Here is a 17,984-nt window from a genome sequence, read left to right on the forward strand (position 1 = left end):
CTGCCAGATACAAGCAATGCATCACCTCCAAATCATTTGTATAATAAATTTCATTATAAAGGAGACAAATGTCATAAGCAGCTGGCTTTAGATTGCATGCATACTGTGTCTCAGTGGAAAATTGCCCACAATTGCTTCAGTTTAAATTAGTGACAAGCAAATTCTATTACCCTAAACCCTACCTTGGAATCTGTCTTTGTATGCATGCCTCCTCTCAGGAGTGCCAGATACAAATCCCATAAAGCACCTATCGCCTGTACCTGCTTTTGCTGATGGAATAGCCTAGAATGGGACACAGGAGACTTCTTCTGCCTTGACCATGGCCTTGCTGTGTAAGTGCATGAGGGGGTGCAGTCATCAGCATCCAAGGATGAAAGAAAGCACGCCTCCAAGATCCAGGTGTGGAAGGCTCATCTGTGCAGTCATTTATCCTCTAGCATGCGATCCTGCTAAAAAAGACACGGCGACTCCTAAATTCCCAGACTCTTTCTCAAATGGGTATTTTGTTTCACAGTGGAGATGGGGGCAGTACAAAAAGGAATTAGGACACAATTCACAGGAGAAAAAAAAAACCTGTTTTGCTTAGATGCTGCTGGGAAGGATGGAGACTTTCTCTTGGGGGAGTGGACATGAACTTTTTGCAGGCAGTGATTAGCTAGTGGCAAGAGGAGAAGATCCTGAGGAGAGCAGTGTGTGCCCAAGGTGTGAGGTGGAAAATACAGCTGAGGAAAAATTGCAATATTATGTATTCTGAATGTTCTAAGATCATTTCTTCTCTCTTAATTAGACAGTTTCTATGAGTGTACACATGTATACTTTCTTACACATATACACATATTGAACTCACACCATATGGTGACTTTATAGGATTTTTGAAAAGTGTTGAATTTTGTATATGTTTGTGTGTCTCTGTGTGGGTGTGTGCCTGTGTGTGTCAGAGCCTGCTGAAGTCTGAGGAGACCCATCCCCTGAAGCTGGAGTTTCAGGAACTTGTGAGTCGCCCAGCATGAGTGCCGGGACTCCAATTTGGGTATTGTCCAAGTGCAGCGTGTGCTTTTAACTGCTGAGAAGTCTCTCCAGTCCATTATCAGGTTTTATGTAAGAAGTAAATCTGAATTTAGTAGTTAATTGAATGGATTTTTTGCAGAAATGGGGACTCGGTGCCATCTAGTTCCACGTGCAACACTTCAGCATGGAGCTCCCAATTTTTTTTTTAAAAAAAGTGACGGTTGCACATGTTTCCAAACTTCGACGAAAATCAGTAGAACTGTTCACTCTATTTTGTTACTTACTTTAATTTCCTCACATGTGCCAAAAATACACAATATACAGATGTGCAGTGTCAAAACCAGAATAGACTTTTGTCTACTGAAGGGCAGATCTTACTCTGTGGTGTGTAACTCTGGGACACAGGACAGGAAGGCTATTGACTCCTTCAGTACTGTCAGGCAGCAGCAATAAAATACGGATGGGTTTTTCAATCTCATTAAAGTGCTGATAAAGCTTATTTTTTAGTAGAAAAATGAATAAATCCATATATTAAGAAGGAAAACAGTATATCATACACTCAGATATTAAAGCATGGTGTATTGCTGCTTTAAGTGCACACTGAAACAAAAAAAAATGTCTCACTTATAAATCAGTAAAAAGTCACAAATAATCTAAAATGCAAAAAAATGCTTTTAAAATATGGCAGTAAAAAAGACTTAAGAAGGTATTGATTCCATAGCCATATTTGATCCCATCCTTTTTATTACGTAATGATTTATTTTGTGATTGAATATCAAGCAGTGAAAAGTGGCGGGAAGATAACACAAAACTTCCTGACAACAGACTCGTCAGCTGCTGCCACCTGCTGTCCAGAAGTGGAATGGCTCTGGTTCCCTTTCTGGTGCCAAACCATTTTCAAGGCTGCTTTCACTAATAAGCATACTACTTGAAACATCACTGTGATATTGCAAAAAGGCTTCATATTTATACAATCAAATCTGAGATCTTCTAGGAAGACTCAAAGAGTGAAGGATGTCCACACCTTGAACATTAAACACCTTTCATTTACCCCAATAATGTCTTCTTATTTAGGGTACAGAAGACTTTGGAGTATTAGACATGAGAACAGCTGACCATTAATATACTGAGTTAATTTATTGGTTAAATGAATTATAGATTAATTCATTTCATTTATCATAATGTTAGCTAAAGATATTATGCATTAATGAAACAACTTTGTATTATGTTAATGATTTGTACCAACCAGTACTTTATTGCTGATTATTTGTTTGCAAGCAATGAAAATTATGCAACAATGACCCAGTGTTTTACATTTTATTTTCGAAGGCTAACAAAAATTACCACGTGTTAATGTTAATTGCAGCTCATATCTGAGCTGCAATCAGGACAACAACTGCTATTGGTGTAGCTGCCTAACAGCTCCTCCCTGGTAAATGAAATATGTTTTCATAACTTTCTGACCAGTACTGATGTTACTCTTAAAATTTTAAAGACATCTTTTATATAGCTAATTACTTGAAGATTTTCTATAATTTCGTATGTCAGTCAACCTACATCTCTTAATATTTCAAATTCTTTTATTAAAAACAGCAGACTGTTTCTCGTTATGGAACAATTATAAATGGAACAGAGAGTCCATTTGGTCGTTGTTATTCCCCAGGTATTCTACTGTAGATCTGTTTAGACTTTAGAGCCATCTTCCCTAAAATCCACATGCTGTTTACAGAATGTGTTAGTCAGCTGCCTATCACTGTAACAAAATACTTGAAATAATCTCCACAAAAAGAAGGAAGGTTTGGGGCAAGCAAAATATCTCGTGGTTGAGAGTACTTGCTTTTTGTTCAGAGGACCAGAGTTAGTTCCCAGCACCGAAGTCAGCTGGCTCACCACTGCCTGTAAATCTAGCTTCAGGGGACCTGATGCTCTTCTGGACTTTGTAGGTACACACAGCATACCAACAGAGAGAGAGAGAGAGAGAGAGAGAGAGAGAGAGAGAGAGAGAGAGAGAGAGAGAGAGAGAGAGAGAGAGAGAGAGGCACTAAAAGAAAATTAACAGTTTTACAAAACTAAAGAAGGGTTTATTTTGGCTCGCACTTTCAGAAGTTTAGTCAAGGCTAATTGAATTCTTGTTTGATGGGACAAGATGTTAACTTCAGCATGATAAGTAAGATGAAAAGAGAGAGGAGAGACCAAGGCCCCAACACCCCTTCAGGGAAATACCCAGTAGCTCCCATCAGCAACCCTTGGGAGGGTCTAAACCTTGAACACATGGTCTTTCAAGGACACTTATACAGCTCATACCACAGATACTTAAACAATGGCATTTCACTGAGTGAAAAACACTAAACGCCATGTTACTGACTTTAGTGGTGATGGACAGGTTGTTAAATGGCCTAATGGCTACTGAATGCATTGACAGTTTAAACAGTTATGTCCCTGCAATGCTGAAGTGAGAAGAGCTGTGTAAATAGAAGACACAGTTGCCTAATTCATATTTCTCTTGTCTTAAAATTGAATTTGAGAGGCAATCTGTATTAGTAGTTATGAATGTCAATTTCAGTTTCTATGGGAGGTTATATGTAGATGTGGCTTAAAATCTTATAGTTAGGTCTGCAGAGCAGTTTCCTTCAGTAAACTGTTTATTGTACAAACATGAGGAGCTTAATTCAAAAGCCAGCATCCATGTGAAAAGACTAGGTCACCAATGTACACCTATAATCTCAACACTATCCTGGGGGTGGTTGCTAGACACAGGAAGAGCCCTAGAACTTGCTGACCACCAGTCCAGCTGATTCAGTGAAGACCCTATCTCAAAAATTCAAAAACAAAAACCAAAAGAATATAGAATTAACTGAAGGAGCTATCAGATGTTGTCCTCTGACCCGCACATATGCACATACACACACACACACGCTCATCTATGAGCACACACAAAAACCTTACAGGTACTCAGAATAAAGGGAAATTGATATTTTTAACATTCATCTGTTTAAAATCATAGGATTGTATGTAATTGGTAGTTATAGTTAGGGCTCAATGCTTGGTCACTTATCTTCTGTCACCACTGAGCCTGCATATATATAAAATTTAAAAAAAAAATCAGTGCAGTGATTGGCCGAGAAAAACAATCAAGGGTCCAAAACAGGTAATGTAACAATTACAAACTGCCAAGAGAGCCTCTAATCATCTGGCCACAAAAGTGAAATGATTGCGGATCAATGGGAAAGTCATCAGAGTTTCGATTGTGGGAACTGGTGGAAGTTAATTCAATCCTGTGACACTGTCCACTGAGGAATTCTGTGCAGATTATTTTTTAACAGGTAATGACTTCTGATGTGTAAGTCAAATTACAAGATCAGGTTTGATTGCTGGGAAGCTTCAGAGCATGGAGACAACCTTAGAAGGTAACGCGGGATTTTCTATTATTAAGTTGACCATGCTCCTGCACATTATAGGGGAACTGCTCGATTTCCAGATCAGCCAGAGCTAGAGTGACATCTCACCAAAAACAAACAAGCAAACAAACAAAAAACAAGATGAGAGAAGAGACCATTCCAGATGGGGTTTTTTTTTGTAATTCTTTTGTGTAGATAAATGAATATACTTTAGAAAACTTTAATTTTTAATGCCTTGTCTATGAAGGCTATCTCTGTGAATCTGAACATTGATGCTATTCATAAATTATGTTTCCTTGAATTCATAAATTTAAATATGAATTTGAATTCATATTTAAAATAAAAATATTTCTATCTTTAAAATTATGGTTTTTTCTACGTTGGCCTGTAACTCATTATGTGACCTCATAGTTATCCTGCTTCAGCCTCACTAGTGCTAGGATTCATCACCACCCCACAATAAAATTGTCAAATAACGAAATCAACTGAAATAAAAGGGGCCAGATACATGGCTCAGCAGTTGAGTGTTTGCTGTTCTTGCAGAGGACTAAAGCCCATTCTCAGCTCTCATGCCATGTCCTGTGACTTGCAACTGTGTAACTCCAGCTCCCAGAGCTCTAACACCTTCTTCTGGCTTCCACAGGCATCTACACTCACATCTACAAATGCACATAAACTAAAAAATAAAGTCAATCACTCATATCTTTACATATACAATCGTTTAAATGAAATTATGAGGAGACTATTGACTTTTCCTCTGCTTAGCTTTTTCCATGGTACTTTGCTTTCTGTTTGTGTGGTGGATGATCTCTTATTCCAACACGTTCCATTTCTTCTTCCCCTTCTATGCTGTGTGACGCATGCCTACACAAAAAGGTATCCTTACATCTCCAAAATAACTTGTGGTGATTTGTAAAGTTGCATTCTGTCATCTGCCATATCTTTTCTTTCTCTTTCCAAGCTTGTTCCGTAGGTTCTGGGCCTACAGAACAAGGAAGATAAAAGTAGTTATGCCTAAAATTAATTAGGGAATTGAACTGAGCATAATGCTGCTGCTGTCCTTTTGGGCAGGCAGAGGGGAGAAAGCAAAGGAGCATTGTGGTTCTGTAGTAGTCACTGACCAAATGCTATCCCCACTATGGGCTTCTTTTGGTGGACATAATAGCTACATAGCTCCATCCTAAAAAAAAAAAATGTGGTTCAGTACAGGGTTCAATCACAGATGCTCATATTAGGAATGTGCCCTTACAAAAAAGGAGAGAAGAGATTTCTGGATATCTGGAACTATTCACAACTCCAGACTAGATTCTGGAGATCAGGAGTTAGTAGATAGTTGCAGTAGAGAATAAGAATTCTCTATAGGTGAGTTATGTCAGGGACTCAGATACATGACCTCAGTGATTTGTGCGAAAAGAATCTGAAGAAGTCAGATCTTTTTTTTTTTTTTTTTTTTTGCAAGCCAGGAACAGCATTTACTTTATTAAAATAGTTAAACTACCTGACTCAGACAGTCACTGATCACACTTCAAAGTCTTTTATCTTAGTGGGTAGCTGTTCTTTCCTCCTATAAATGCTAATAATTTTTTATTGATTTTTATTGAGCTCTACATTTTTCTCTGCTCCTCTCTCTGCCTCTCCCCTCTTCCCTTCAACCCTCCCCAAAGGTCCCCATGCTCCCGATTTACTCAGGAGATCTTGTCTTTTTCTACTTCCCCTGTAGAGTAGATCTATGTAAGTCTCTCTTATATTTTTTGAATAGTGAAGTAGTTCTCTTTTCTTTTGTTTCAAAGACCAAGGGGATGTCGTATGGGAACTCTGGTGCACTCCTAGCAGACTAGGAGCTGCGAACCAAAGCTCTGGACACATCAGGGATTCTCAGAATCTCTGGCTTTTGGGTCTCTATGATCACAAGGAAAACTGAATGTATTTTCTAGGAGATAAGTACTTTTCTGTTAAGCTCCTTTTCCAGTCCCTTCTTGGTTCTTTACTAGGAGGGTTCTGCACTGTATATCTCCTTTGACATCATTCTGGGCACAACATCTGGGAAACCCCATATTAAGTGGTGAAGATTCTTAATTAGTTCCATTTTAATTAAGTTACATAAGAATGAAGAGAGAGGAGAACAGAAGGTCCCATCCAGATACTATAAATGCATTCATGAGAGAAATGCAAGCTGTAACTAACTGTTTGAAAGCAATTAGCAAGGTAAAGGACAAATGCATAAAAATGAAAGCCAGTAAACAAACCTAGGACCGTGCCCTACATCAAAACAATCTATTATTCTTATTGCATGCCTTTGAGAATTCCTGAGCTAGGCAGCTTTGTGGTTCATGGCTCCTTGAGGGACTGGAGCATCCATAGTACCATTTATACAATCTGTAAAACAATGGAATAGGGGATTAATTGTAATAATCAAAAAACTTTTGCTTCTTTAGACTTCTTCATTAGAGATTTCTGAGGTAATAAATGTGAGCAACTGACCTAACCTTACCTAGATATCAGGGTGAAAGATTTTCTCTCTGAATAATGCCAATATTCAACACATGCATGGTTGCTTTTACGATGGTTTCTTTTCTTTAGTACCTCTATCAATAACTTTTAATCACATTCTCTGATATCTGTCCATCAAAGTGAATGGGCATCACCAGAACTCTGGGACCCTGAAACAAGTGCAGGACTTGGATTCAGAAGACTGGAAACTTATTCCAAGCTCTAGATAACTGTGTAATCACAGGAACTGAGGTGTCATATCTTGTTCTAGTGTAAAGTTTGGCTGTAGGATAGTTAGTTCTTTCACAGAGAGTGAAAAGGGTACAAATGAGACATAGCACCAAAGATGCACATGGCATAGAAGAGAAAATGCATTCTTAGTAGAGATATTTACTACAACGCATCGATGTCATTGTATGCACTTTGGTGCATAATGTGCTATTAAATTTGTGTGTGTGTGTGTGTGTGTGTGTGTGTGTGTGTGTGTGCAAGGCTGGGAGGGAAGAGTGGAACAGAGGATGAATTCCTTAAGAAATTGATCAATTTAGTTCTTATTTGTGTGTGTCTGTGTGCAAGCACATGCATGTGTGTCTTGCATTTAGGAGCACACAGAAGGCGGAAGAGTGAATTGAATCTTGTGGAGCTGGAATTAGAGGTGTTTGTGAGCAGCGTGATAGAGGTGCGTGGATCTGAACTCTGGTACTCTGCCAGACCAAGTGCCACAAATGGCTAAGTATACATGCAGACCTATGCTTTGGAAATTCAAAACAAGTTCCACATCAGTGATTTTCTTATTTAGGTTAAGCTCTTTCTTTGAGCTTTTTTAATGTGCACAGCACACTCATTCTAACTTTTCTTTAAAAGAAATTGTTTCCTTATTTGTTTGAGATAAAGCCTTACTATACAGCTCCAGGTGGGATTCCCATTTTTTTTTGGGACTCAATTTTCAGTTACCTGAGGTTACAGGTACATCATACCTGGTTCTTATATCACATCAAGACCCAAAACCAAATGAACAAAAATGATAAGAAAACCCAGTGTATCTACTTACTGCTGGATTCAGCAATTTTCAGCAGCTTTCTTTCTCTAAAAGAAGTGCTTCTCAATCTACCTGCTCTTTCTCATTACAGTCAAAGTAGTTAGAGAAGCAATAGCCTTCTAGCATTCTTTATCGTACACTGACATCTGGTGGCCAAACACTACAGTGGTACCTTGTATCCTTACCAACATACCATAATTTAAGCCCAGGAATGCAAGCAAGTATCTATACTACAACATTGTGGACCGGCTTCAGAAAATGTTTGGTCTGTTTTGTAAATTAATATTATGAAGTATAAGTACTCAATTCTTTCTGTAAGTGTCTAGAGCCATGGGATAGTAGCTAAAATTGGTGTAAACACAGACAGTTGTGAATGAAAATCCTCACAGGAAAGCACAGATGGAATAGAAGGTTAGTCTCTCTGTGGCCGTGGGACTCAGTTTACCAAGTTTATTAGACAATTGTCTTCCATGGCTTTTCTTCTCTAGACGCTCTTACCAGATACAATCACCCACAATCTGAAAGCCATGCTGTGGGATGCAGACTCCTTGCTTCTGAATGACATTTCCAGGGATTTATCAAACTAAGAATAAGTTCTGACAGAAGTGTTTGCATTCCTATGTAGTAGGGAGGGTGGGGATAAACACACACACACACACGTTTGTGCATACATGTTGGAATGTGTGGGTGTTCATGCATGTCTGTCTTGGTGTACATGCATGCAGGTGGAGATCAGCAGATAGCCTCCAGTGTTGATTCTCAGCCATCTACTCATTTCTTGTCTTGGACAAAGTCTTTCATTAGCCTGGTGCTTTGCCAGGTAGTTCATGGTATCTGACCCTGCATTCCAGGAACCTTTCTGTTTCCCATTTTACCATCATTGATTACAGGCATGTGTTTTCCTTTTGTTACAAGGATTCTGGCAATCCAAGCTTGTGCTCTCACACTTTGAGAGGGAAGTGTTTTACCAAGTGAGCCATCTCCAAAGCCAATAATTATTTATTCTTCTGTTAACATTTTTTTCTCCAAGGAAATATTGCAGGGCAATTTAATTTTATCTTGGACATTTCAGTCCTGAAAGGGGAATATGTGAATTACTGAGCAAATAGGAAAATGAGATTTGAAATAATATTTTAATAATTACCTCTTAAATCCTTGATTCCCTGACTTTCAGGCTTTAAATAAAATTATTGTACTTTCAATATCGTGTCCTTTTACAGAGAAAAGTGTAAGAATCTATATTTTCCATGAGTAATTAATTTTCTCTATGGGGAAGATTGTTGGGTTTTATTTTTGGCCTTAGTACACCTTTATTTCAAATAATTAATGCTAAGTGAAAGCCCAAATGCTAATGTAGTTGATGAATATATTAAAGATTGTCCACATGGGACAACAAAGAGTATAATTTTGATTATCACTGATTTATTAGTTGTGCTTCAATATTGGGAACCGCATGAGAGATTTTCTCTGATGAAGTGATTACGGAGAAGCATGTGGTCTATTTAAATACCTCAATTATTCAGACTTAGGTTTGTCATGTGATCTCTTATATTATTAGTGCTAATATTTTAAATTTTTTAAAATATTACTTTTACTTACATGTATGTGTGTGCCTCTTTGTCTGTATGTGCATCATGAGTACACAGATGCCCACAGAAGTCGAAAAGTGACATGAGCACCCCTGGGATTACAGGCAATTATGAGGTACCCACAGTGAGTGCTGGCGTTCAAACCCCTGTACAAGAGGAGCAAGTACTCTTCACTGCTCACTCATCTCTCCATTTCCATCAGCGTTAAGCTTTGATGAGCATTCCAGGAATCAACCTTCTTATGCTCTTCCTACGGGAAGAGCATACAGTCCTGGTAATACACTGGAAATGTGCTAGGTAGTTATTTACATCTTTTCTGATTTAATTTGGCTCAGTGGCACAGCACACATACACACATAGCATACTGTCATCCTCCTTGTTTCCTAAGCTTCTTGTTCAGATTTCTTTAACACCAAACTCATTTACATGCTTCTCACCCTTTTTTTTCAGTAATGAATTAGGGAAACTTTGCTGTTGCTTATTAAATTTCTTCATTTTTCCAAAAGTTTCTGATTATTTTAAAGAAATTCATTGGTCATCGATGTAAAGCCACAGAAAAACACTTCCTCCCTCCCAGGTTCACATATAAGAAGTAGGTGCACCCCACTGCTGGGAACATACTGTCTAATGCAGGCCACCCCTGTTACCCTGGTCTTACTAGGAAGCGCTAGAGAGCAGAGCACAGAATAGAACAATGGAAATGCTTGTGGTTTAGTCCTTCTCTGTATCTTTCCATTCTTGATCTTGTTTCTCCGTCTACTATGCAATTTCAATAGTACATAGAAAGAATGAAGCCCAGAGAAATGCGACCTTATAATATGTTTAACTCTAGGAAGATAGCCCAAAGAAGCAAGTCATGGTGCCGCATAAGCAAAATAAAATACTTTTTGTACAAATGAAGCTTCACGGAGGGTCTTACTGATACTGGAGAAATACCTCAGTCAGTAGAGTGCCTGCCTACCATGCATGGATTCCTGGATACAGTCCTCAGTACTGAATAAAACTATGCTTGATGACTGATGCTTGCAGTGCAGTCACTGAGAAAGGGGCAGGAGGATCATGGGTTTGAGGTCATCCTTCTCCACATAGGGAGTTTGGGGCAGCTCTGGGGCCACCCCTCTCTCCAAAAATATAAAAGCAGAAGCAACTCATAAAGGTCCTGAGGCTCAACCAGCTCATCTTGCCTAGAGCTGTCTAGAGTTATCTTCAGAATGAGTTCCAGAGGTGACACTTTGCTTCTCACATATGCAACTTTCCCCACCTTGGTAGATCAGGAAAATTATTGTTCGTATGTCAGTTTTCAAAAATGTCTTGAGATCACCTACAGGATTTGATCATATTTCTCCAGACACTGGAGACTATAATGGTGGTCATCGTGACAAAATTTTCGGTTCTAATTTCTTTATCTTCCCTTTGGCACCTGCTTTGAAATTTTTTTGTCTCGTATCACACATAACAAGAGCAGGTGATTGGATCAGGAAGGAGTCATTGGGAGGAAGAGGACAGAGCATGGCAATCTTGCTGTGTGTGTGTGTGTGTGTGTGTGTGTGTGTGTGTGTGTGTGTGTGTGCGCGCGCGTGTGTGTGAATGCGTGTGTGTGAATGTGTGTGTGAATCCTTTCATGACAATTTACAGTGCTTCATGACAATTGTCAAGGCCACGTGTGAACAAGTTTGTACATCTAGTCTCTAATGACATTCTACAGTGACCAACTCCCAGAAGTTTTACTGCACCTTCTAACCATTCCATCCTGTGACCATATTGTAATCACAGAGGATATTTAAGGGACAGAGTTAAACAGTTTTCTAGTCATTGTCTGTAAACTTATGTTCCCAGCACTCAGGAAGCTGAACTGGGAGGAAACGTTAACTTGAGACAAACCCAGGCTACATCATAAAAACCTGCCTCAAAAAAACAAAATAAAACCAGAATTTATTAAATTACACCCAAACCAGCTTATATATCCTTTGTCCCAACATAAACTTGGGGGCAGGGCATAAAATTCATAAGGTGAATATCGTATTTCTATGCCAAAATAGAATCTGTAACACGTAGATTTGATGGCTTAACTTATTCCATGAGATGTTCATACATGGGACATAGGATTCATATTGATACACAGTTGTTGGCTTGAACCACAATGTGATTTTAAAAATCACCCCTTGGTGAAAAAGCTGAATAGATGGGCACAGAGGTGTGCAATCATCTTTATTTGAAGCAGGATCATGTTTGACACCATCAAATAATGCTTACGAACCACATCACTGTGAAGTGGATTTTTTTGCACTAGTTAATTTGAATGTGTGACACAAAAGTTTCCAAGCCTTGTAGTTCCTGTTTCTGCAGTATTATATTGGAGACAGTATTGAGACTGAGAAAGATCACTGAACAGCAAGACATTTTCCAAAGATTTTTTTAAAACAAAGATCATCGCAGACTTGAAGAAAGATGACATTTGTAGTGATCTGTGGAGATTCATTTCCAAGGAAGGGTGATGTCCTTGATCTGCCGTCATCACCCAGGGTGTGACAGCTTGTGCCAGGTGGACATGCTGTTATCGCTTCTGATTCTCTTCTGACTACAGACGCAGCATCACTGCAGCACTCTGGAGCAGCCAAATAATCCGAAAGTGGCATAAGGCAACGGCTGGTCTTTATGTGATTATGTCATCCATGAGATGATCCTGCAGTGAGTAGATAGGGAAAACAGTTTGGAATCACCATGACATCCCGTGTGTGTGTACACGTATGTGTGAGTAATATGTGTGTGTGTGTATGAATATATTTCATACTGTTTTTCATTGACCTTTGTTTTTCCCTTTTTTTCATCTTTACTAATGATCATTTTCTAATTTCCTTATCTGTTTCTATAAAGTAGGCCCTCCTATATCAGTTTATAGTCAAGACAGTCCCCTACAGATACACTCACAGGCCAACTAGATATAAATAATTGTTCCAGTGACTCTAGGTTGTGTCAATTTGACAGTAAAAAAAAAAAAAATCAGTCAACACAGTTCTTAAGTTTAACATCAGTGTGAACAGAGCAATCTACTTGAACTTTTCTAGCAGGAGGGGACACTCCCTTCAGAGACTGTTGTGCATGAGTGTGTAGATGAGTATTATGTATGTGCACATGTACTTGTGTGAATGTATGCATTATGTGTGTGCACATGTGTGTATGTGCATGTGTGTACTGTGATTGTGGGTGTGCTCTTAAATCATCAGGCTCAATATGTGGTTTTAATCACTAAATATATATATATATATATATATATATATATATATATATATTAAAAATAAAGTTTTCTCTTATGCTTCAGTTCCTAACATTATTATTAAAGCACCTCACTGGTCTGTCTTCCTCTACCTGTGCTGTGGTTATGGCAACTCTAGAGAGATTCTTTTACCAAGATATGACTGGAAAATCATGGTTGTGAGAATTCCACCAAAGTCTCAATCTTGGTCAGTTTTCACACCTGATACAGAAAAATCTAACATATATATTACAAGGTTGATTAAGCTATATCATCGCATCTTAGGGTACCCTGTCAGGCGTTTTCTTTTTCATTCTTCTATCGTCTTTCATTCCATTCTCTCATGCTGCCGGTAAAATTGTCTTTCTCAGAACCAGACATAGTTGCCCCTCTTCTGTTCTGCTTGTTCAAGGAGTTCAAACTTCTGTACATAATCCCACTGACTATAGTAGGTTCACTTCTCAGTCTGTTGAACAGAGGGCACTTTGCTCTCCAGAAGGATCTGAACTTCCTAGGTTCCCTTCTCACACCTACCTGGCACCTGATCCCCTTCCCTTATTTATGATTTTAGTTTCATAGGGTAAATGTGGCCACTAGGCTTATTGTAATAATTAATAATTAATGAAAACATTTTGTTATGTGATTTAATAAAGATAACTACACACATGCTAGCCAGTCATAGTACTTTTTGAAAATGGATGTCAGGCTGGAGAGATGGCGTCACGAGTAAAGGTACTGTCATCAACTCAAATACTTGAGTTTGATCCTGGGTTTCACATGGAGAAAAGAAGGAACTGACTCCCCAAAATCATCCTCTTATCTCTAGACACACACTGTGGCATGCCTGCTATACTCCCATACAATTGAAATCACATGAAACTCTAGCTCTAGGGGATCTGACATTCTCTTCTAGCCACCACAGGCACTGAATTTACATTTAGAAACCTACTCACAGACATCATAGACATATAATTAAAAACTAGAAGTAAAACTTTAAATATATCAGTTCTTCATAATTTCATGAGAATAACTATTGTATATTCATACCTTAGTGTCCTAGATAGGGATCTGGTGCTGTGACGAGACACCATGACCATAGCAACTCTTATAAAGTAAACATTTATTTGAGGGTGGCCCACTTAGAATATCAGAGGTTCAGTCCATTATGATCATGAGGGAGCATGGCAGCATGCAGGCTGACATCGTGCAGGAGATGAGAGTGCTATGTCTCACTTTAGCCTCAAACAGACTGTTTGGAAACAGACAAAAGACAGCCACTCTCTTCACCAAAATATCTCAAGAAAGATTTCTAAGCAGTACACTAAAATTCCTCTCTGAAACCTCTTGGGCCAGCTCCCAACATTTCAAATCATTATCAGCACCTTTGGTTTCCATGCTCCTATTAACATACGTAGTTAAGCAGTGCTTGAAGAATTTTGCTACTTTCCAAACCCAAAGTACCAAAGTCTAAATGCCTCCAAACAAAAGCGTGGTCAAGTCTATCACACCAATACCTCGCTACTGCTACCAAGTTCTTTATTAGTTTGGGTTTTTATTGCATGAAGAGACACATTGACCACAGCAACTCTTATAAGAAAACATTTAAATGAAGTGGCATACTAAAATTCGGAGGTTTAGTCCATCATGGCAGGGAGCATGGCAGCATGCAGACAGGCATGGTGCTGGAAAAACAGCCAAGTGCCCTACATCTTGCAGGCAACAGGAAGTTGACCCACACATTGGTTGGTGTCCTGAGTATATGAAACCTCAAAATCTGCTCCCACAGTTACACACTTCCTCCAAAAAATATATACCCACTCCAACAAAGCCACACCTTCTAATAGTACCACTCCCTATGAAATTATGGGATAAGGGAGACCAATTAGATTCAAACTAGCACATGTAGTAACCACTGTTTCAACTCTATATAAGGAATAAATAAATGAGTATCTCTGTGTAGGTATTAACTAGAGGCTACAAACAGGAATCCCTTGCATCTGTCTTTTTGCATATTTAATTAAGCACTGCATAACCTGTAATAATTTATAGTTAGGAAAGGCTAATTTTGTCAGTGAACTGCCGTTGGACAATGGCAAATTGCTCTAGAAATAAAGATCTGTGTCATGAGCCCACAAGTGCTAATAAATTGCACTCAAGCAGTTCACCTCTGCCTAGCTGTACGGCAAGTCTTACACAGGCTGCCCCAACAGAGTGGGAGTAGCAACCATAACAAAAATTGGTGGAAGGGGACCTGGGACTAGACAAATAAAGAAGGATCTCTTGGTGCCACAAAGAAAATGATAAAGGGGACTTAGAAGGGAGAAGAAGCAGTTGCCTGTGCTAACGTGCTATACACAAAGGTGAGTAATGTTGATTCCATCCAGCAATCTAGTGGGTTTGCACATTCTTAAATGGCAGATTTCTGAAAAATAATAAGTCTTCTGTCTTCCAATCAGCTCTTGAACCATGATTTTTTTTCCAAAAATAGTTTTCATCAATAGGAAAAAAAAAGTGTGGTGGAGGGAGAGAGCAGAAGCCTAAGTTTGTTTTGTGTGTGTGTGTGTGTGTGTGTGTGTGTGTGTGTGTGTGTGTGTGTTAATTCATATTACTTGAAATGCATCCCATTTAACAATGTATTTTATGGCAGAAAACTTTTGACTACTGATGCCTCACAGTACCTTGCATATAATAGATTCTCAATAAACATTAAAGGAACAAGGAATGAGTGAATATCTGACAATACCTTTTGCTACTGGATGAGGCAAAGTAAGCCAGTCATTTATGTGGATCAGAAGGTTTTCTTACTTCAGGGAAACTCACATACAGGGGGAAGAAGATGTAATTGATAAGATAAAAACTAATGGCAAAAATAAGAAAAGTGACTTGTGAATGTTTGATGTTGTTAGGTAAAAATTACTGTACCTTTTCTCCTGGATTTTGCAGAACATCAAGATTACAGGCTCATCTGCCTTAGGGTTCGCTTGTGTGTGCTTTCTTCCCAGGTCACCCATCATTGACATATCTCTCCTTTTTAGTCATTTCTTTGCCCAAGGCTACACCCTCTTTGACTTTCATAAATATCTCTCTTTTCTTTGTTTTCTCCTGCCTATTAGAATATTGTGTTTTTATTTAATAACGTGTTCTGTTTTTCTCTCATTTGAATATGGTTTCTCCAGAATTCTTTCCTTTATGTCATGTGACTCTCACTCACTGGCTCCTTTGGTAAGCATCTCATAGAGTATACCTACTTACTTCTCTAATTCCAACCTCCTTCCTGAATTCCAGGTCTGTACTCAACTCTGTGTTCAAAACTTGAAATTGCATGCTTTCTATGCTCTCTTAACTACAATGAATGTCTTTAGCAGATCCAACATATCTTTTCTTCACATACACATGCATGCACACAGGTACACATACAAACACATACACAGAGAGAATTGAGCAACCTTTGTTGATGTATCACGCTGATCTAGAAAACTACATCTTACCAGCTTTATTTTCTAGCTAGTTTTTTCTGTATTTTCACCCCCTCAGTCATCCCTCATTCAAGCTCCCTCGTTCCCACTCCCTCGCTGCCTGTCCCGCCTTCAGTCCAGTTACCCTCTGCCCTCGAAGTGTGATTCTGATGGCAGGGTAAACGTCAAGGCATATATGTTGAAATTTTTCTCTATGGCATTAAATCATTTCGGTAGAAGCTGTGCATATCTCATCTTAAACCCTCAGTTCTGCACCTACCCTATATTCTTCCGTCTAATTATTTATCATCCTTCAAATGTATGGGCATTTTTTAATTCACATATTGCTCATCATGGATTTTTCTCAGCCAGAGTTCCCGCTTATATTACTGAGCTTATACTGTACAGATGTAGCATGTTTAGGGACTCTTCTTAATCTTTAAAACAAAACAAATCTCTTTGCACTATCCTGAGCAAACAGGTTAAGGGAGGAAATTTTCTTTATCTCTTAATTTCTGACCCTCCTGGCGGAAAGGGAGATGCTCTTACTTCAAGTACATGAGGAAAAGAGAAATCATAAGAATTGAAGGTGCCCTGGCATGGCAGACCCTACCTTACAGATTCTACCACTTTATAGCAATTTTTCGAATTTTTAAATCCATGAATTGCTTAAACTATACAATAACCCTGGGCCCTCAGTATCCTTTCTGGAAATACCTTTTGTTTGTTTGGTTGGTTGGTTTCAGTTTTTCGAGACAGAGTTTCTCTTGTAGTTTTTGTAGCCTATTCTGGAACTAGCTCCTGTAGACCAGACTGACCTCGAACTCACAGAAATCCTCCTGTCTCTGCCTGCTGAGAGCTTGGATTAAAGGCATGCCCCACCACTGCCCAACTTGGAAATACCTTCTTAAATATACTCAGAGGTGTGCCTTCTGATTTCTTAGACATCTCCCAGTGCAATCAACATTCCATATTAACCATCTCCCTTTCCTAAGCCTTCTGATTGCTTCAACCACTATTCCCCCATGTTGACACAGTGCTATGTGCAGAGTAAAATCTAATGTATTTCAAATTTGTACTATAACAATGGCTATTCAGGCTCATCCATACTTTTATCTGAACTGTCAGGATGATTCAGAAAGTAAGCGTCTGATGAATGGATGTTTAAATGCTTTTGTTAATTTGTTGATTTCAGTGGCTACTTGGTTTATGCAGATTGATCTGGAGTGTTTAAGCTATTGCTTCACAAACTTCTTCACAATAGCCATCCATATGTCGGTGAACACTCTGGTTTGTTCCAATGGGCATATATTATCATTTTGGTCAGCATATGTCTGTTTTCCAGTGTTGCACAGAGTTGATACAATTTAAGTATTGTAAACAGACTTGCATCAAACTCCAAAGTTCAGAAGTGAGTATGACAGTCTCATTAATCAAAAAGAATATTTCAAAGCCGTGTGATATTTCTTGATAAGTAATTAACACATTGTGCATGATTACTGGGAAATACAAACTCTTTCCCATCTTAATTTGCCTACTTATAAAACAGACAGAAAAAGATAGATGAGTTTATGTTCAAGGTGTATGTGTCTCCCCCATGGCCAGTGAGCTAATTTCCCTTTCATATTTGTAGAATATTGATACAACTATTCTCCCATAAGACATGAAATTTGAGTGCATAACCAGTTTGTGGAAATCACCTCATAATTTATTAGGTTGATAACAGCAATTAAGTCACAACTGCTTCTGAGA

At 38.7% G+C, this 17,984-nt stretch overlaps 1 protein-coding gene across 4 annotated transcripts in view; it reads left to right on the plus strand.

The window, feature by feature from the left end:
- Ctnna2 (catenin alpha 2) overlaps positions 1-17,984 on the plus strand; it is a 1,099,183-nt gene that overhangs the window by 343,860 nt on the left and 737,339 nt on the right. The gene's annotated exons all lie outside the window — the stretch shown is intronic.

This window comes from Microtus pennsylvanicus, chromosome 8, assembly GCF_037038515.1.
Source record: "Microtus pennsylvanicus isolate mMicPen1 chromosome 8, mMicPen1.hap1, whole genome shotgun sequence".
NCBI lineage: Eukaryota > Metazoa > Chordata > Mammalia > Rodentia > Cricetidae > Microtus > Microtus pennsylvanicus.